At 35.3% G+C, this 23007-nt stretch overlaps 1 pseudogene; it reads left to right on the forward strand.

Moving 5' to 3' along the window:
* LOC107852350 overlaps positions 1–22131 on the forward strand; it is a 41600-nt pseudogene extending 19469 nt beyond the window's left edge.
* Positions 22132–23007: the final 876 nt, after the last annotated feature.

Below are 23007 nucleotides of genomic sequence, written 5' to 3' on the forward strand. Positions count from 1 at the left end.
TACAGCTGAGGATTATGCTAGATTGTATATTCGGGAGTTAGTGTAATACCCTAAAAAAAATCAAAACCAATATTAGTGCCACGTTTCAAGCTCATGCATACTACATCATGGTTCCTTTATAGTTTTATGAGCAAGTTAGATGTATATTAAGTCTTTAAATATCTCAGCTATCAAACGAATCAAAACATTCCTTACCGATTAAATTCTTGAGAAGGATATTGCTATAGTCAACTTCGAATAAGCATATCTCTCGTTATACTATAAATTTTTGAGGTCATGACCTACCAAAAGATATATAATTTAATTAGCTTTCCAACAATACCAATTTTGCCTAAATCTGATATCGTAACAAGGAGTTATTGCCATTTTACTCCGGTATGTCAGGCTGGGAAATTGAGTGACGACATTCGTGATAAGCTGTCATGCCCATGACGGCCTATCACCAATGTCGTCAGCCCTGGGCAGATTTTCAACCCCAGTGATGACATTTTGTGACAATCTGTCACGCCCGTGATGGCCTATCACCAATATCGTCAACCTTAACCAGAAAACCAAGATTTCACCTTTTTGTGACGATAATTCGTGACGACCTATCACCAGTATGACGGCTTGTCACGAATGTCGTCAGCTATTTTTTTCCAGCAATTGAGGGACATTTTTGTAAGGGTATTTTGGTCTTTTTCTTCACTTTCCATGACTTATAACCCTCAAGGAGCGTATTATCTTTCATTCTCTTTAGTTAAACATCTCAAAAAGCTCTCTCATACACTCTCAACCACAAGATTAGGGTTTTCTCTCAAGATCATCTCCTCAAGAACAAGAACATTCTCTCCCAAAGAGGTTAAACCCTAGTCAAGAAAAATCAAAAACAAGCCTAAGGATTTCTTCAAGAACCTTCAAGAAACATTAGATCTCTTTCAAGATCAAGCTTTAAGGTATGCGTAGTGTTCATCCATGGGCCTCTTTCATCCATGGAACTTAAGAATCATTTTTTAAATAATAAATTGTGATTTTCTTGTTGTGTTATGACTATATTCATGTTGATGATTGTTTTTTGGATTCAAGATTGTATCTTGATGTGTTTTTCATGAAGCATATGAGTAGGTTAGTTGAAACCCATGAATTTTGGATGGATTAAGATTGTCAAATTGATAAGTATACCTATGCCCAAAGTTGTGCATATAAGGTGTTTGATAAAATGCCAAGAATAATAGAATCCATGTTTTTATGACTTAATAGTGCTTAAATGACAAGCCCATGTTCTATTCTTTATGATTCCACATGAACTCCATGTTATTGTTGTGTGTTATTGTTGTGATATGTAATGAGCATGATATTGAAGCAACGCAAGTATATACATGTTGTACGCATCCCCTTCCATGCATAAGATATTGAGAATCAAGTGTAGTACGAAATCCCCTACTTATGATATTGTGAATTGTGGACTCTATTCTTATGATAAAGTCAGTCATGTGTGTCAATTTCCTTCCATCGAGTCCTGGGGGTACTTGTACCTGAAATAATATAGTTGTGTGCCTAGTGCCATGTCATGTTATCACGATACTGTCAGTCAAGCCATGGTCTATAGAATTCAGTTAGTCATGTGACTCAGGAAAACTCTGAAATCACAGCAGTCTCAGTAGTTCAGTAACCTCAGTACTCAGTAATCTCAGTGATCTCAATAATAGCGGTATTCCTAGCGATCTCAATAATTTTAGTACTCTCAATCAGTCCTCAGAAATCAGTACATTCCTTCAGTCAAGGGAACTCAGTAAACTTAGTTTAGCTCTGCTAAATAATTCCACTAGTGTCAGTTCAGTTAATCAGTATTAGTTCAGCTAATCAGTTTAGTTCAGTTATTTAGCTTAGCTCAGTTATCCAGTTCAGTGTCTTTCAGATGGGAGTAGGATTCAGCACCGAGTGAGCCTAAGGATGGGGACTCAACCACTAGAAGGGATGGAGATCCTTAGAAGTAATCCCTAAGTTCCAGAACTACATAGCCAGTGTAGGTACGAGATGTCACCCATTAGATAGGACTGGAATACTTAGGGGTCACCCGTTAGCACATTTATATGTATGGGATTGATCCCAGGAGTCACCCGCTAGATTAGGACTGAATCTACAGCAGTTGTCTTTACTGGTAGCGCGGTACTGACACCCTTCCTGTTAGGGCAGAGATTGTACCCCAGTCAGCTTAGAATGGGGCATGTTGGTTAGATGAACACATCCCACAGTTTCAATTACAAATTCAGGACTGTCAGATACAGTCAACTCAGTTCAGTAGTACAGATTCAATACTATTAGAGACAGTCAATCCTTATCATTAATAATAGACTTCAAAATCACCCATTAGACAGGACTGATCTCAACTATAGTTAATCAGTATCAAAATTATCAGATTTAAAGATCACTCGCTAGATAGGACTGATCTCAAATTTAGTTACTCCATATAGAATAGAAGTCAGATAGTTCCATCAGAACTCAGACTATCAAATATAATTGCTCAGTATCAGTTACATAGGTCTTGTCGATCATCATAGTTATGTCAGTAGTCATAGCTTATATTATCAGTATTCAGTTTCAGAACTGTTAGACACAGTCAATTAGATCAGTTCTTCATAATTTAAACTGTCAGAAATAGTCATTCATCTATTAGTATCTCACTATCAGTAAAGTCATATCGTCAGTATTCAGACTCAATAGTCAGTATCACCACGAGTTTAGTTATAGTTGCTTATGCATGTATGTATTCTCACGTTCATATTAGTCAGCATTGTTCATGCATATAACCCTTTCCATTTAGCCTACCTCACTTGTATACTCAGTATATTCAGATGTACTGACGCATTTGTGCTATGGTGCTTTCTTTTATGTTACACCATAGGTTCAGAGGCACGTGTTCCATATCAACAGTAGCATTCTAGTCGGAGAGTTGCAGTGAGTTCTCATCCATTTGAGGATGATATTATTTTATTTAATTTATTATTTCAGTTTAATTTTGCTAGACGGAGTTAGTTTGAGACATGTTCCTTCAACTCCTTACTTAGACAGTATTTAGAGGCTTTCAAATTTAGTTCAGATTTGATTCAGACTTCAATTGTTTTTTGGTATTTTCTACCCATATGGATATTAGGTTTGTCAGATATTTTATTTAGTTAAACCTTATGGCCTATTGTTCTTGTTTTTCTGCATTATTATATCTCATATTACAGTGTACAGGTACATATATTATTCATGGGTTAGCTTGTGGTCCTTCGGGGTTATAAGCACCGTATAGCATTTCGATTCAGAAAAATGGGGTGTTACAAACTTGGTATCAAAGCCTAAGATTCATTAGAGTCCTAGGAAGTTTGAAAGCTGCATCTAGTAGAGTATTGTAATGTGTGTGTTGTGCACCATACTTATGTGCAGGAGGCTATGAGTTGTTTTAGGAACAGTTTTCCTTCTTTCAGTATTTATGTCATGCCAATGAGCATAATCTCAAGTCACTCTCAGTCTAATCCATTTCTCCCTTTCTTCTATAGAACATCCCTCCTAAAAGAAGAAATGAGAATCAGTCAGCTCCTCAGCCAGAAAACCCTTTGGGCGATCATATTTCTTATGCGGAATTCAGGACCGCATTCACCACTCTTGGTCAGTCGGTTGCTGCCCAGAATGAACAAACAGTTGTCATTTTGTTTAATTCTGTGGCCAATTCAACTGTAGCTAGAATTTGGGATTTTACCTGAATGAATCCTCCTTCTTTCATAGGGTCTACGTCAGATGAGGACCCATAGGAATTCTTAGATTAGATTCATAAAGTGATAGATATTAGGGGGTGACTACTGTGGAAAGTGCTAAGTTAGTTGCATATCAGTTGTAGGATATGGGTCATACTTGGTACAAATAGTAGAAGTCAGAAAGGTTAGATAATGTAGGTTCTATAGAGTGGGAGGAGTTTGCATCTTCTTTCCTTGATAGATTTTTCCCACTAGAGCTTAGAGAAGCTAAGGTGCTATAGTTCATTGACCTCAGGCAGGGAAGTATGACAGTGAAAGAGTATTCTCTTAGGTTTACTCAATTAGCCAGATATGCCCTTCATGTGGTTGCAGACAGTAGAGCTAAGATGAGTAAGTTCGTGTCAGGGGTGAATGATAGCATGGTAAACGAGTGCAGATCTACCATGTTGAATAGTGATATGACTTTAGCTAGACTTATGACTCATGCTCAGTAGATAGAGGAGCAGAAGATTAGAATGAGGGAGAGATAGAGTAAGAGAGCAAGGATAGGTAGTTTTAGCTTTGCTCAGCCTAAGTCACAGAGTGGTAATAGTTCTTAGCATAGTCAAAAGTTTTCAGCCCCATCTCTATCCTCATCTAGTACACCAGCACCTAAGTCTAGAAATGACCGTCATGATAGAGCGCCAGGCTCTGAGGTCCAGGGTAGTGAGAATAGAAGTCTTACTTATCCGCTTTGTAAAGAGTGTGGTAAGAATCACCTAGGTGCATGTAGGGCAGGTAGTGATGTATACTTGGGGTGAGGCAAGCTAGGCCAAAGGATGCGAGACTATAGAGTTCTAGCATAGAGAGGTAAAGAGTTGCGCCAGTAAGGCACCAAGAGTTGTCAGCTTCAGAATAGACTTTATACACTCCAGACCCATCATGTTCCGGAAAGTTTTCCTGACCTAGATTCAGGTACATTACCAGTCTTTCATGTTCATGGTATGCATTGTTAGATATCTTTTTCTGATTTGGACATATGTTTCAGCATGAGTTAGTTAGTAAAGCCAATAAGTAAGTTTAGCAATCGAGCAGTCAGATTTGTATAGTTTGTTTCCTCATCCTTACATCTATTCATGCTATCTAAGATCTCAGGGAATGTAACTATTCCAAGTAGAACCTCCTAGTAGTTGCAAGTTTAGTTTAGTTCATGCATCATGTATTAGTCCCAAACTCCCGAGGTTTAGTTATAATCTCAGCAATGTCAGTCCAGTATTCTTATGGGACATAGTGTCCCAATGGGGGAGATACACTATATCCCTCAAACTTTCATGATTTAAACATGTCATTTTCTTTGATTAATCTATCTTATAGGAAGTATTACTTATGAGCCGACCCTCTAGCTCAAAAACTCAGCAGTAAGCCATGTACTCAATGGCTCAGTTTAGTCCACGATACAATACTCTATCCATGTCATGCATTGTAGACTCAGTTCAGTTCATGTATCACGTTCCAGACTCAGTTATGTTCTAAGTCTGCTCATGCATATTGAGTGATTAATCTCAGACTCATCGATATTTTTAGTTCAAAGTGACAGTCTTCTTTTATCTTACTCATTCCCATGTTCAGATTTTAGTACCAAACTTTGTATTCAGTTCCATGCTTAGTTTTCAGTTCAAACTTGGTACTTTTACCATTGCATGTTCAGCTGTATGTTCCTGAGCCCGTTCATTCATATATTCACGCGTCAGATATATGTGATCAGCTTATCAGTACTTTTTATCATGAATTCATGTATCATGTTAGTCGTATAATCATGCATCATATACACATAGATTCAGCTCATCAATTAGACATCAGATATGCATTCTTATTATGAGAAACTCATTTCATCAGAACACTCAGTCGTGCACCCATGAATCAGTTACTCATGCATCAGATATGTATGTTCAGTATGATATATTCAGCCTATTAGTCATGTAGTCCCGAAACTATGTTTCAGTAGTGTATGTATTTTACGTACTTCAGTTGATCTTTTCTTCCATCTCAGTCATTCTCATTTGAGGACGAATGTTCCCAAGGGGGAGATATTGTAATACTCCAAAAAAATCCAAACCAATATTAGCACCACGTTTCAAGATTATGAATAGTACATCATGGTTCCTTTATAGTTTTATGAGCAAGTTAGATGTATATTAAGTCTTCAAATAACTCCCAGCTATCAGACGAATCAAAATATCCTTTACCGATTGAATTCTTAGGAAGGATATTGCTATAGTCAACTTCGAATAATCATATCTCTCTTTATACTATGAATTTTTGATCTCATGATCTACCAAAAGATATATAATTGAATTATATTTCCAACAATACCAATTTTTCCTAAATCCGATATCAGAGCAAGGAGTTATGCCCATTTTACTCTAGCATGTCAAGCTGGGAAACGGTGTGACGACATTCGTGATAAGCTGTCACGCCCATGATGGCCTATCACCAATGTCATCAGCCCTGGGCAGATTTTCAACCTCAATGATGATATTTTGTGACTAGCCATCACTCCCGTGATTGCCTATCACCAATGTCGTCAACCTTAACCAGAAAACCAAGATTTTACCTTTTTTTGACAATAATTCGTGACGACCTATCACCAGTATGGCGGCTTATCACGAATGTCATCAGCTTTTTTTCCAGCAATTGAGGGACATTTTTTCAAGGGTATTTTGGTCGTTTCCTTCACTTCCCATGACTTATAACCCTCAAAGAGCGTATTATCATTCATTCTCTTTAGTTAAATATCTCAAAAAGCTCTCTCATACACTCTCAACCACAAGATTAGGGTTTTCTCTCCAGATCATCTCCTCAAGAATAAGAACATTCTCTCCCAAAGAGGTTAAACCCTAGTCAAGAAAAATCAAGAACAATCCTAAGGATTTCTTCAAGAACCTTCAAGAAATATTAGATCTTTTTCAAGATGAAGCTTCAAGGTATGCGTAGTGTTCATCCATGGAGTTCAAGAATCATGTTTTAAATTATAAATTGTGATTTTTTTGTTGTGTTATGACTATATTCATGTTGATGATTGTTGTTTGGATTCAAGATTGTATCTTGATGTGTTTTTCATGAAGCATGTGAGTAAGTTAGTTGAAACCCATGAATTTTGGATGGATTAAGATTGTCAAATTGATAAGTACACCTATGCCCAAATTTTTGCATGTAAGGTGTTTGATAAAATATCAAGAATGATAGAATCCATGTTTTTATGACTTAATAGTGCTTAAATAACAAGCCCATGATCTATTCTTTATGATTCCACATGATCTTCACATTATTGTTGTGTGTTATTGTTGTGATATGTAATGAGCATGATATTGAAGCAACGCGAGTATATACATGTTGTACGCATCCCTTTCCATGTATAAGATATTGAGATCCAAGTGTAGTATGAAATCCCCTACTTATGATATGGTAAATTGTGGACTATATTCTTATGATCAAGTCAGTCATGTGTGTCAGTTTCCTTCCATCAAGTCCTGCGGGTACTTATACCCAAAATAATATAGTTGTGTACCTAGTGCCATATCATGTTATCACGATACTCTCAGTCAAGCCATGGTCTATAGAATTTAGTTAGTCATGTGACTCAGGAAAACTCATAAATCTCAGCAGTCTTAGTAGTTCAGTAACCTCAGTACTCAGTAATCTCAGTGATCTCAGTAACAGCGGTATTCCTATCGATCGTAGTAATTTTAGTACTCTCAGACAGTCCTCAGAACTCAGTACGTTCCTTCAGTCAAGTGAACTCAGTAAACTTAGTTTAGCTTCGCTAAACAATACCAATAGTATCAGTTCAGCTAATCAGCATCAGTTCAGCTAATAAGTATAGTTCAGTTATTCGGTTTAGCTCAGTTATCCAGTTCAGTGTCTTTCAGACGGGAGTAGGATTCAGCACCGAATGAGCCTAGGGATGGGGACTTAAACCGCTACAAAGGATGGATATCCTTAGAAGCAATCCCTAAGTTCCAGAACTACGTATCTAGTGTAGTTACGAGATGTCACCCATTAGATAGGACTGGCATACTCAGGGGTCACCCGTTAGCACATTTATATGCATAGGACTGATCCAGGAGTCACCTACTAGATTAGGACTGACTCCACAGCAATTGTCTTTACTGGTGGCGCGGTACTGACACCCTTCCAGTTAGGGCAGAGATTAGACCCCAGTCAGCTTAGCAAGGGGCATGTCGGTTAGATAAACACATCCCACAGTTTCAATTATAGATTCAAGATTGTCATATACAGTCAACTCAGTTCAGTAGTATAGATTCAGTACTGTTAGAGACAGTCAATCCTTATCACTATAAATAGACTTCAAGATCACCCATTAGATAGGACTGATCTTAACTATAGTTAATCAGTATCAGAATCATCAGATTTAAAGATCACCCACTAGATAGGATTGATCTCAAATTCAATTACTCCATATAGAACGAAACTCAGATAGTTCCATTAGAACGCAGACTGTCAAATTTAGTTACTCAGTATCAGTTATATCGGTCTTGTCGATCATCACAGTTATATCAGTTATGCCAGTTGTCCTAGCTTATGTTATCATTATTTAATTTTAGGACTTTTAGGCACAGTCAATCAGACCAGTTCTTCATAATTTAAACTGTCAGAAATAGTCATGCATCTATTCAGTATCTCAGTATCAGTAAAGTTATGTCGTCAGTATTCAGACTCAGTAGTCAGTATCACCACGAGTTCAGTTATAGTTTCTTATGCATGTATGTATCCTCACGTTCATATTAGTCAGCATTGTTCATGCATATAACCCTTTGCATTTAGCCTACCTCACTCATATACTCAGTACATTCAGACATACTGACGCATTTGTGCTATGGTGCTTTCTCTTATGTTACACCATAGGTTCAGAGGCACGTGTCCCAGATCAGTATTAGCATTCTAGTCACAAAGTTGCAGTGTGTCCTCATCCATTCGAGGATGATATTATTTTATTTTATTTATTATTTTAGTTCAGTTTTGCTAGACAGAGTTAGTTGGAGACATGTTCTTTCAACTCTTTACTCAGACAGTATTAAGAGGCTATCAAATTTAGTTCAAATTTGATTCAGACTTCAGTTGTTTTTGGGTATTTGCCATCTATATGGATATTACGTTTGTCAGATATTTTATTTAGTTGAACCTTATGGCCTATTGTTTATGTTCTGTATTATTATATCATATATTGCAGTGTCCAGGTACAGATATCAGTCATGGGTTAGCTTGTGGTCCTTCGAGGTCATAAGCACTATGTAGCATTCCGATTCAGAAAATTAGGGTGTTACAGTTAGTCAGGTTGCATGGAGTTCCCTTGTTTATCATCTCAGATAGGGGACGCAGTTTACTTCTCAGTTTTGGAGGGAGTTCCAGAAGGGTCTTGGTACCCAAGTTTATTTGAGTTCCACTTTTCATCCGCAGACAGATGGTCAGGCTGAGAGGACCATTCAAACTTTGGAGGATATGTTGAGAGCACGTGCTCTTGACTTCAAACGTAGTTGGGATGAGCATTTACCATTGATTGAGTTTACATATAATAATAGTTACCATGCTAGCATCAAGATGGCACCATTTTAGGCTTTGTATGATAGAATATATAGATCACCCATAGGTTGGTTTGAAGTAGGTGAGGCTACTTTGATTGGACCTGGTGTAGTGTTTGAGGCTATGGAGAAGGTAAAGTTGATTAGACAAAGGTTGAAGACAGTCCAAAGTCTTTAGAAGTCATATGCAGATGTAAGAAGAAGAGACCTTGAGTTTGAAGTTAATAACTTAGTTTATCTAAAAATCTTGCCCATGAAAGAGGTGAAAAGGTTTGGCAAGAAAGGGAAGCTTAGTCCCCGGTATGTTGGACCCTATAAAATCCTAAGTCGTGTGGGGAGATTAGCCTATGAACTTGAGTTGCTCTCAGAGTTGTCAGCTGTGCATCCTATCTTTCATGTCTGCATTCTTAAGAAGCACATTGGTGATTCCGTTGTTTTGGATCCTTTAGAGAGACCAAATATCGCGTCTATCCTTTTGTTTGAAGAGATTCCAGTTGAGATTCTAGACCACCAGATCCGTAGACTTAGGAACAAAGAGGTTTCCTTGGTCAAAGTGTTGTGGCAAAACCAGTCAATTAAGGGCGCTACTTGGAAAGCTGAGTCAGATATGAGATCCAAGTACCCAAACCTATTCTCTGCAAGTTCATATCAAGCCGAAGGCATCATTCTTCCTTAATTCATCCCCTTTCTAATCAAAGTTGCAGTTAAATAGCTATTCTTAATATAAGTTCATGCAATCTCCAAAGTATTCAAGAGTTTAGAATGATAGAGAGACCGATTAGCAAGTTTCTTTAGCTATTCATACTCAGTTTCCTCCATAATCTTAGCTTGACAATCATAATTCGAGGATGAATATTCCTTAGGGAGAGATATTGTAATACCCCTGAACTTTACCTTAAGCTTAATTTCGTCGCTAGAAGGATAAAGAATGACTTCATAAGTGTATAACATTTAAACTATATTAAATTTCATTGATTTTGACTTTTTATCATGTGGAAAATTTAATTAGCTTTCGAACGATATAAGATCCGCCCAAATCCGATAATTGGTAAAGAAGTTATGGCAAATTTAAGTCCTAGTAGTAAAACAGGGTCATTTTAGTGCTTGGCGCATCGCGGAGAGGGTCTATTTGACAATTGTCAATTTTCAGTAGAACTCCGCGATAGCGGTGCATCGAACTGAAGTTCCAATTCCCAACTAGTAGAACAACACGATAGCACTGCATTACGGTGACCCCCAGAATCTTGTTTGTCAAATTCCAATGAGCCACTGCGAAAGTGGCGCATCGCGGTGGCCCATAAAATCAGGTTTTCCATTTCAATTTTTCCAGCTTCGTACAGAAGTTAAAAAGGGAACTTTGGACTTTTTCCACACCTCTTAAATCGTCTAAACACCTGATCTAAGGTCATTAAAAGCACCTTATACAACTTTTCTTAGGATTTCTCTCAATCAAAAACCCTTACCCAAAATCTCTTCCAAGGATCTCTAGAATTCACCATAGTTTTTCCAAATTGAGTCAATATTTAAGTTTCCCAAGTCAAGGGCTTCAATAACCCTCACCCAAAGGTACGAGAAAGAGTCTCAAGCAAGTTTATCCACCCAAGTTCATAACCTGAGGTATGTGGGGTTTGAACAAGAACACTTCTTTCGTTCTTGTGCCCAAATATTTGATTTTTATAAATGAATTTCATGTTTTTACAAGTGGGTCTATTCCTAAATTATATTATTTTGAGAATATAAATTGATAAGTTGTTCAAGTTTTGAATTGCATGATTATTTTTCTTATTTATGATTTGAATTGATAATTCATGCTACATATTAAACATTCCTATATTAATGTGATATCTTCAAGTGTTTTCGAGATTGGTGTCATGAATTAAGCTTTATTGTGATCACTAAAAAGTAAAAGATTCTACTCCGATGGCAAGGATAGAACAGCTTTCCCCAACGTGGGCAAGACGTTGGACTCTATGTAACTCACATGGTTTATGTCAGTTAGAAGAAACTCCCAAGTTTCCTAGAGTCTCAAGTCTTAAAGTTCTTAAGGTTTTAAGTCCTTGAGTGTCATAGAAGTTCCTTGCTTTCAAAAGACTAAAGCATATATCCTAAAAGTTGTTGCTTTAAGAGTTCAACTAGTTTACAAGCTTGAGATTAAAGAAAGAATATAGATTTAGAACAAAGTGTAATGGCTCACGTGATTTATACTACATGTTTCATTATTCATAATTTATGAGAGTTTTATTTAAGCTATATGAGTCATCTACAATACCATGTATGTTTTCTATAAAGATTTATTGTATTGATATTTAGTTGCATATACCCCCATATACTTAGTACATTCCCAAGTGCTGATCCACATATACGTCTGTGTGCTATATTGTCCCATAATGTAGGTTTAGGTGTTTAGTCCCAGCAGTGTCAGTGATACCAAGTACCTTTATCTACATCTCTACTATGGTGAGTCCTCATGGTTTGAGGACCTATCTCCAGACACTTCAGTATTTTGTAGTTATTCTACTGCTTTTAATTCAGTTCAAGTCAGTTGGGGATCTATCCCAATGGCTCTCTAGTTTGTTGAGTAGTAGGGGCTTTGTCAGACTAGATGGTCAGTATGTTTAGATTTGCAGTATTTTAATACCTTTACAGTAATCTTTCAGATTTCAGTTAGACATGATATGACATGACTCCTTATTTTGCCCTCATTATCTCTAAGTAAGCTTTATACTAAGTAGCAGGCTCAAAGGGTTATCTTGGATCTACTTGTAGCTTTAAGCACCATGTGACGCTCTGGGACAGGATTTTGGGGCATTACAAAAGCTCCAGAGACTTTGCTTAGTCAATTTGAATCCTTGTCAAGTAGAGGTCTCAAAATGATAAATCTATTGTTCGATTTATGAAGAAAATACAATCAACAAATACAACGGCGGTCCCTGATCTCAATAATAGGTGGAATGGTGAAAAAATGAAATTGTGCTTTGGCAACCATTGCAGAAGATGACATGATAAGTCCATGTATAAGTAGGCCATTACATGTCTATAAAGCAATTGTCAATCAACTTTATCACGATTCAAATGTTCTTTCTTACTTTTTCCCAATTTGAAGGAATATGTTTGATTTCATTTCCCTTTCGGGAAATTGGAGTTAGTGCAAGAATAACTATTTTGAGGCTAACCCACTATAGGAAGACTAATCTCATAGGCCAAGTTCAACACTTCAAACTTATCATGTCAGTTTAAACTTATAAGTTACTACTTAAGTTGGAAACAAACTCAACTCAGATGTCAATTTAAGATTTTTAAAATATGGTTGAGCTGATTTAGCAGTTTACATATTACATTAAGCACTTAATAAACCCTTTCGCTCAAAACCTCGTATAAGGAAAATCAAAAAACATCTTTTTCCCTCAAACGGTGGCTTAAAGTTCTCAATAGTAATACCACCTCCTAACATCATATATTCTCTCAAGTCTGTCCTCGAGAATGGAGCACCCATAACCTTAAGAATTTTAGTTTCTATGTTAAGTCTTCTCATTGCCATTCTGTACACCTTATCAGGGTTGATGATAAATTTTGAGCGAAGATACAAGTCCTAATATAACAAATAAAAAGTCTTCTCATCTATAATTATAGGAAGTACAGAGCATGCTTGATCAGAAAGAGTTCAAAACATAGAAAAAAAGGGAAAACTAGGTGGCTTTTAATCATAGACCACCCACAGTCCAAAAAACTAAACAATTCCTTACGGAGTCGCTTGGCATGAGGAATAAGGATAATAATTTTGAGATAAAATATAGAATTATTTTGTCCTACTTTTGGTTAAAGGTGTTAATTAGTCCCTTGATTATTCATCCTACCATTAATATAGAGTGATGAGATAAGTTATCCCATAAATGGATAACAAGTTGCAAGATCATGTGAAAAAGTTTGATTGTTAACTTGTACCAAACGTCTCTTCAGAGTTGCAAGATTAAATATAGTTCCAGCCCTAACCATGAAGGTGTTTGAGCTCCATATAATGTGAAAAAGTTTGATTGTTAACTTGTAGCTGATATAATTGTAGAAATTACAAAAAAACAATATCAATCTGTTAAAAATCCTCCAATCTATCTTTGAACTTCCCTATTTTAAAAAATAAAAGCATGCATGCACATCATCAATTAGGGACAAAATCAGAGAAACATATAGATCTAAAATAGAAAAATTTTGGTACCTTCTAGAGTAATTAGCGAGTAACATGGCTGAAGATCATCTATGGATGATGGGAAGCCAAAAGAAATACTAAAAGACAATACGCCCTTATTTCTACGTCATGAATGATCTGAGATGCCGATGTCTTTTCGGAAACAACCTCAATTTGAGTGGATATGGTAGAGCAACATAATGTTGTTCTTCAAGTTGGAGCAGGAATCCAAAAATAGAAGAAAGGGCAAAATCAAACAAAAGAAGATAAATAGAATCGATAGTACGGGTGATTTGATAAAGCAATACACGTGTTAACAGGAAAAGATTTAAGGCCCAAACATAAAGCACCATTAACTTAACTTTTGGTACAACCCTTCTTAGCTTATATATAAGGGTAATATAAGAAATACAATATTGCTTCTATATTATAATAGCTATGACCTAATTTTTTCCCTACCTTAACCTATTATACTAAGCCCAAAAAACACCTTCGCATGGATGAATTGATTATCAACTCATAATTTGGAACATGATCCACTAGAATTTAGATTTGGAGGATTTCCACTTGCCAATAAGTGTTGCTTGAAGATTGATCATTCTGTAATGACCTCTATTGACAGTGGCGGACTCAAAATTTAAGGATTGTGGGTGCTTAAAAAATCAAACCCAGGATGCCCCTTCCAGTAAACAACCTTAAGATCAATCTAAATGTCAGTCCACCTAGCCAACATTTTGTTTTAATGGGTGCTTTTATATCTTTTATTCCTATTTTTGTATATTTCCTATGTAATTATACCTATTCCGCGTCGAGTTTACTAGATGCCGAAACACCCCAAAAAATAATGTAGGTCCGCCCTGTCTATTGATACAAAGGATTACACATAAAAGGCATAACATATTAACTTATGGAAGAAGAGAAGAAATTTAGGAGAAAAACTTCTCCTTTTCTCTTTTTTTTTCTTTTTTTTTATATTTTTAAGCCTCTATTTTTTTTAATTATTTGTTTTTTCTTTTTTTCTTCATTTTTTCTCAATTTTTTTATCCAATCAAGTTCTATTTTTTTCTCTTTTTATTTTCTTTGATTTTTATTTTTTTATGTTTTAATGGTTTTCTTCATTTTTTTCTTTTTCTTCAACTTTTTATTATTTTTCTTTCCTTATCATTTCTTTACTTCCATTCGTTCCAAACAACTAGTTGCAACCCTTGGGCAAGAGTTGACACTACCATATTGCATCCTTATTTATGAGATCTTTAGAAATCTTTCCCTAGAGGCAAGACATGGCCCAAGGACTTTCAAACAAAAAATTACGTTCAATGGGCAAGAGCTGTCACTACCACATTATATTTTTAGTTATGAGATGCTCTATAATCCTTGCCGTAGAGGCAAGACATAGCCCAAAGACTTTCAAACTACAAATTACATCCGATGGGTAAGAGTTGGCACTAACATATTATATTTTTATCCCAAAGACTCATAGGAAAGAGTTGATACCACCAAATTGTGTCTTGATTTATGATATGTTCTATAACTCTTGCCTTATAGGTAGGACATAGCCCAAGGACTTTCAAATAATAAGTTACGTCCTATGGTAAAGAGTAAATACTATCAGATTGTGTCTTGATATGAGATGCTCTATAACTCTTGCCTATGAGACAAGACTTAGTCCAAAGACTTTCAAACAACAAGTTATGCACCATAGATAATAGTTGACACAGCGACATTATATTTTGATTTATGAGATATTGTAAAACTCTTGCCTCAGAGGCAAGACTTAGCCCAAGGACTGTCAAACAACAAGTTACGCTCTATGGGCAAGAGTTTACACTAATATATTATATTTTAATTAATGAGATAATCTATAACTCTGCCTTAGAGTCAAGACTTAGTCCAAGGACTTTCAAACAACAAATTAGCCTCTTTTGGCAAGATGTCATAATGTATCTTGATTTATGAGATACTCTATAACTCTTGTCTTAATGACAACATTTAGCCTAATGAATTTTAAACAAGTTACGCCCATGGGTAAGAGTTGACACTATTATATCATGTCTTGATTTATGAGATGTTCTATACCTCTCACCTTAACTTAATGACTTTTAAACAGCACGTTACGTCCCATGGGCAAGAGTTGCTACTACCACATTGTGTCTTGATATATGAGATGTTCGATAAATCTTGCCTTAAAGGAAAGAATTAGCCCAAGGACTTTCAAACAACAAGTTACACCCCATAGAAAAAATTTGATACTATCACATTGTGTTTTGATTTATGAGTTGTTTCATTAGTCTTGCCTCTAAGACAAGACATAGCCCAAGCACCTCCCAGAAACATAAGTTACTTCCCAAGGAAAAGAGTTAACACTACTTCATTATATCTTAATTTATGAGATACTCAATTACACTTGCCTTAGAGGCAAGACTTAAGGATTTTTAAACAGCAAGTTATGCCCCACGAGAAATACTTGACACTACCACATTGTGTCTTGATTTATGGAATATTCTATAACTCTTACTTTAGACGCAAGACTTATCCTCAAGTACTTCCAAACAAGAAGTCGCGCCCTTAAATTTACTTTGATGTTAAAGAAAAAATATCCTCTTTGCTAATTATCCAATTTTCTGTCCACTAACAAAATATAACAAAAGTTGAGAGAGAATTAAAAAAGAGAAAAACAAAAGAAAAAAATATAGATTGAGAAAAAAGGAAAAAATAAAGGTTAAGACAAAAATAAAAAAAAAAAGAAAAAACAATAAAAAAGATTGAGAAAAGAATGATAAAAATAATAAAATTTGGAAAAAATAGAAAAAAAGAAAATATAAAAATGAAAAATAAAAAAATAAAGTTTGGTACAAATGAATTAAAAAAGGAGAAATAAAAAATAAATAATGATTGAGAAAAAAATAAAAAAGAGAATAAAAAGGCAAAAAACAAAAAAGAAAAAAAATAAAGGTTGAGACAAATGAATTAAAACAAGAAAAAAATAAGAAAAAAGAAAATAAGAAGAAATAAGAACAAAAGTTGAGAGACAAATGAGTATAAAAATGTAAAAATATTTGAGGTGTAGAGGAACAAATATACTTGCTTTTTCCTATACATAAAAAGAAAAGAAGACTAATCCTTAAATACTTTTCTTATGGGGGACAAAAAAGCAAAATCACCCATTATGGGGTCATCCTATTTAATTTCCTGACTCTAGGCACTTAATTAAAGTTATAAGTAGATTGCTAATACAATTATGTAATACAAATATGTACAATTTATGTAATACAAATATGAAATTGTAGTACTCTTATCTAGAAGAATACTAGTTTGATCGGGTTATTCTAAAAACTAGACCCAAATTAGAGTGGCTTTCAAATTTTAGCCCCAAATAAAATGGCTTTGTTAAAATAGCCTTTACTTGTTAAGTCATATTTTTTGGACGAAAATACCCTTCTCTAAAATATTTGATGTTCAATCTCTTTCTTCATCTTTTTATTCCAAATTCCAAAATCAACCCATGCGATGGCTCTCTAAAGCCCAAGGCTAAGTTGCCCAAACTGTTAAATCTCTTTCTTCCTCTCTTTCTTCCAAATTTCAGAATCGACTTTCAAACATTTGTAGAATCAAATTTTGTCAAAAGGGTTCTTCAGGTATGAAATTCATCATCAAAAGTCATTGTGGTAATTTTAGCTTATTGATGCATTATGGTAATGTTAGCTCGTTATATAATTAGCATATTGATTTGATTTTTGGAGAGGTGAACGTAAGTTGAACTTGGGATATGCTATTGTTTTAGTAACATATTTGCCATTGAAGAATTCCATCGAACAGGTTGTGGGGAGTTTGTTATTGCGGTTATAATTATGTTTGAGTAATTGTAGGGGTTGGTCTTGGAGGGAAAGGCCCTTAATATGGGAGTTGATGTTGATCTCAACATATTTTGGGAAGGCCAAACGTATAAGGTCAAGGTGGTACAAGAAATTAGTTCCAAGTATTTCAAACTAATGATATAATTAGCATTAGAAGATGAAGAGAAATTGTGTTGAATAGGTTGTAGGGACTTTGTTATTGTGGAACTTACCTTAAAACCTAAGATTGTAGAGTTTCTATCAGTTCATAAAGTTAATATCATATACCCTAGATAATGACAATAGATGAGCAGTTTCTAAGGCTACAATCATTGAAAATGATAAATCAAATAGCTGACCTTTTAAACCTCTAAAGTCCAATGTGTTCAATTTTCTTGTTCAAGATGTGGTGTGAATGGTGTAGACATCAATAATTATTTTCCTAGTTTCCAACATGTGTATCTTGTGAGGGCACTCTAGTTAGTATAGATGAGTTTTGCAATTAGCTGTTAGATTACTCCACACCACATTTTAATGACACCAGAAAATGTCTGGCACTTTGCAAGATTGAATCCAAAAATAGCACATACACAAAGTATTGTTAACTTTGTTTCAACATTTTTATCCATTCAAGATTGTGTTTTTATGCTATTTTGGTCCTAAATTACAGTCATATGTACAAGTAAAAAATCAAGCTGACTTATGCTCTCCAAAGAGTTAAGGTTTCATCGTTTGAATTTAGATAACTTTAAGACTCCATACACTGTAATACTCGTGCTTTTTTTCTTAGCTTGAAAAGTATCTCAAGGATGTTAGAACTCACTTTGAAATAAGAATTCATTATTATACACATGGTATTTCCATAATTTTCACTTCCTATCACGTGTAAAATTGAATAAGCTTTCCATCCATATATAATTCGCCCAAATCTAACACCCGGGCGAAAAGTCAAAGCCTTTTTAGTGAGACAGTGTTTGACCTGAGCCTTCCGCGCATCGCAGAGATAGCTCAAATAGAAATTGTCAAATTCCAATGTTGCTTCATGATACTGGCGCATCGCGCCAAGCTTCTAGGTCGTAGACAAGGTGGTAACGCAATAGCTCCATGTCGCACCACCGGGCAGTTTCCCAAATGTCAATTTCCAGTGACACGGCCCGATAACGCTGCATTGCACCAATGGCCCAACTCGGGAAATTTTACTAAAAATTTAATGACGTGTCCAGGGTTAAAAGGGTCAACCTCGTACCTCAATATAATCCCTTTAACACATGATTCAGCCACTTTTCATCCAAAACATATTAGTTTCTCTCAAGTTTATCTCAAGAACAAACTAGGGTTTCTATTAGGGATTCAAATTCAAAAAGATTTCACCATCAATCTTCACGAAATCACGAACTAAGGTATGCATAGTATTCATTCATGGACTCCTTTCGTCCATAAGTCCAAGAATCCTTTTTAACTACAAGTTATGGAGTTTTTTCATGTTTTCATCCTTTGTATGTTCTCTTTCCTGTTGATAAATGAGGAATTGATTTTTATTCCATGATTTGATGATAAATTCCATATAGGTTGATTAGTATAGATAAATATTTATGAAATCTCATGACTAAAACCTTGTATGATGGAATTGGAATTGAAGCATGATGTTTAATTGTTGTATAATGTGTTTACATGTACTATGCATGTCATATGTTTGATAAAATGCCTAGATGAAGGAAATTTTCCTAACTAGCATGATATCATGAAATCCCCATAAATGTACAAGCTTATGCCTATTAGATGTTTGATGAAATGCTTCAATAAATGTATTATGGTGATTATCATGTATTCAAGAATATCAAATCATGTCAGTTTCCTTCCATCGAGTCCTGGGGGTAGTTATACCCAAAATATTAGCTGTGTGCCTAGATCTATGTCATGTTTTCATGATACTCTCAATTAATCTATGAACTCTTAGACTTCAGATAGTCTTATGACTCAGGAAAAATCTTCATGATCTCATGACTTAGTCAGTTGTTAGATATCAGTAGTATTCCGTTAGCCATGGAAATTCAGTAACTCAGTCCATGCTTAGTTCAGTTTAGTAAATCATGCTTAGTGTCCATCCAGATGGGAGTAGGAATTGGCACCGAGTGAACCCAAGGATGGGGACTCACCTGTTATACGAGGGTGTGATTCCTAAAAGCAATCCTTGCATTCCAGAACTATGTAGCCAGCATAGATTAAGACATCATAGCCTGCTATTAGAGGGTAGATGAGGTGGCTTAACCTATTATGTGAGGGTTCCCACCATTCTCATTAGAGTTACCTGTTATATGAGGGTTACTCACATGTTTTCCTTACCAGTGCCATGGTATTGACACCCTTCCAATCAAGGCGTAGATTGGGCCCCAGCTTAGCTATCATAGCACCTTTGGGGCATGTCGGTTAGATACTACTTCCTACAGTTTCATGTTACAAAATCAGGACTGTCAGATACAGCCAATCAGTCTCAGTAATAGAACTCAGATAGTTCTTCAGATTTTAGGACTCTTAGACACAGTCAACTCAGATACAGTACGAAACTCAGATAGTTCCATCAGATTCAGGATTGTTAGCTACAGTCACCCACGTTATCAGTTACACTCAGATACAGTTACCCATGTTATCATCATTATTCAGACATAGTCCTTTATGTTATCAGTCATATCAGTTACTAGCATGTCACGTTATCAGTATATAGACTCAAAAATCACAAAATCACATTGCCAGTTACAGTAACATATTTATGCATGTATTCTCACGTTCATGTTAGACAGTCAATTAGCATTATTCATGTATGTAAACCCTTGTATATATCCTACCTCACATGTATACTCGGTACATATGTACTGACGCATTCATGCTATGGTGCTTTTTTTTATGTTACACCATAGGTTCAGAGACACGAGTTCTAGATCAACAGCAGATTCCAGATTCAGCAGTCAAAGTAGAATTGATTCCTCATCCTTCGAGGACATAATAATTTTCTAGTAACTCATTGATTAGATTATTAGTTGGAGTTTGTTGGGGACACGTCCCATCAACTCCTTATTCAGATTCTTCACACAGTAGCGGCTTCCAAACTAGATGCAGACTAGATACAGACTATCATGTTTTAGACTTCAGTTTTGTTTTGGGTATTCTATTACCCCACATAGATGTTACGTTATTCAGTTATATTAATGATCGAACCTTATGGCCTTTCAGTGCATGTTTTTACATTATTATGTTATCTTATGCAGTATACAGGTACATATATTAGTCATAGGTTTTCTTATGGTCCTTTGGGGTCATGAGCACCTTGTAGTGTTCTGGTTCAGCAAATTGGATTGTTACAACCCAGCATGGTATTCTTGAGATGTAAGTTGTGCGTGCATGAAACCTTAGGCTAAAAAGTTTTTAAAAAAATGTAAGGTTCCAAGTTTTGATCATTGACTAGATTTTCTATTGTAGGCCAATATCTGATGTTTTGAATGATCTTACTATAGAAGTAGGATCAGCCAGTTTTGCTCTTCACAAGGTACAAAAATGAAGTGTACAATCTTTCTTCCTCTCGTGTAATTCAATCTACCATTTTTCATCATCATTGTAATGCTCAAGTCTATGGAAAAACAAAAGTTGTGCAAAGAAATGACTAGTCTAAAGTACCTTCAAAAATATTAATGTTTTAGCCGTTATAAGTAGGCTACCGATACCAATACAGCTTTGTTGAGGAGAAAAGAAAAGTCAATAGCCAGATGCAAAAACAGAACTACAGAACTTAAGTTATGTGCTTCGTGTTAAAATTAAGAAAAATTAAAGAAGAATATCTTGGATACATTTCTAATATGATTGCTAATTTATCATTATTTGTATTTCTCTCTGGTTTCACTAAGTGGAAGAATTAGAAAGTTACTGCTAGAGGTGAAGGATACAAAGGTTTCAAGAATCAATCTTACTGATATTCCTGGCGGATCTGATGCATTTGAACTTGCTGCAAAGTTCTGCTATGGAGTGAATATTGAGATTACCATATCAAATGTGGCTTTACTCAGATGTGCAACCAGGTTCATGGAAATGACAGAAGATATCTCTGAAAAAAACTTGGAAATTCATACTGAGGTATTCCTTAAGGATGCGGTATTTCAAAACATATCCAACTTGATATTTGTTCTTCATCGCTGTAAAACATTACTATCAGTATCTGAAGAAGTAAATTTTGTTAGCCAGTTAATAAATGCAATTGCAAATAATGCCTGTAAGAGCAGCTAACATCTGGTTTGTCAAAGCTAGAGTATACTGTTCCACCCAAACCTATTCAGTGTATTAATTCTGAGATGCCGTCAGACTAATAGGGAAAATCACTCGCGATGCTAAATCTAGATTTTTTTCAGAGAGTTCTGTCAGTAGTAAAAATGAAAGGCATTAAAAAAGACATTATCAGCAGAATTTTGATAAATTATGCCCAAAATTCTCTTCAGGGCTTGTTCGTCAAAGACCTTCAGTTGGTTAAAAGAAGTTTCATAGATTTAGATTTGCAGAAAAGACAAAGGATCATCGTCGAAACAATATCTGGCTTACTACCAAAACAATCTAGGAAAAACATAGTGCCAATGGCTTATCTTTTAAGTTTGTTAAAATCTGCAATAGCAGCATCAACATCGACTTCCTGTAGGTTTGATCTAGAGAGGTGCATTGGTCTGCAGCTAGATCAGGAAATTCTTGTAGATATTCTTATACCTTCAAATCCACATGGAAACAATCACAGCCCTCTCTATGACATAGATTCTATCTTGAGGATCTTTTCCTTTTTTCTTGAAATTGAAAACTTTTGCCCAAGAGGTAAAAGTTTATTCTTTAATTGCACTGATTAGATTATTAACATATATGCAACTCTTGCCTCATGAGCAAGACTTCATAAAATTGTTGAAATTAAAAACTTTTGCCTAAGAGACAATAGTTTATTCTTTAATTGCACTGATTAGATTATTAACATATATGCAACTATTGCCTCATGGGCGAGACTTTATAAAATTATTGAAACTGAAAACTTTTTCCCAAGAGGCAACAGTTTATTCTTTAATTGCACTGATTAGATTATTAACATATATGCAACTCTTGCCTCATGGACAAGACGTAGTTAAAAAAATTCCTAAAATTAAAAAATTTTGCCCAAGAGGCAAAAGTTTATTCTTCAATTGCACTAATTAGATTATTAAAAAATATGCAACACTTGCCTCATGGGCAAGACTTAATTTAGAAAATTATTGAAATTGAAAACTTTTGCCCAAGAGGCAAAGGTTTATTCTTTAATTGCATTGATTAGATTATTAACATATATGAAACTCTTGCCTCATGGGCAAGACTTTAGAAAATTGGTGAAATTGAAAACTTTTTCCCCAGAGGCAATAATTTATTATTTAATTACACTGATTAGATTATTAACATATATGCAACTCTTTCCTCATCGGCAAGACTTAGTTTAGAAAATTGTTGAAATTGAAAACCTTTGCCCAAGAGGCAAAAGTTTATTCTTTAATTGCATTGATTAGATTATTAACATATATGCAACTCTTGCCTCATGGGCAAGACTTAGTTTAGAAAATATTTGTACAAATGCTATACTGTTTAAATTGAAAACTTTTGCCTAAGAGGCAAAAGTTTATTCTTTAATTGCACTGATTAGATTATTAACA

The sequence above is a fragment of the Capsicum annuum genome, chromosome 4, assembly GCF_002878395.1.
Source record: "Capsicum annuum cultivar UCD-10X-F1 chromosome 4, UCD10Xv1.1, whole genome shotgun sequence".
In the NCBI taxonomy this organism is placed as follows: domain Eukaryota; kingdom Viridiplantae; phylum Streptophyta; class Magnoliopsida; order Solanales; family Solanaceae; genus Capsicum; species Capsicum annuum.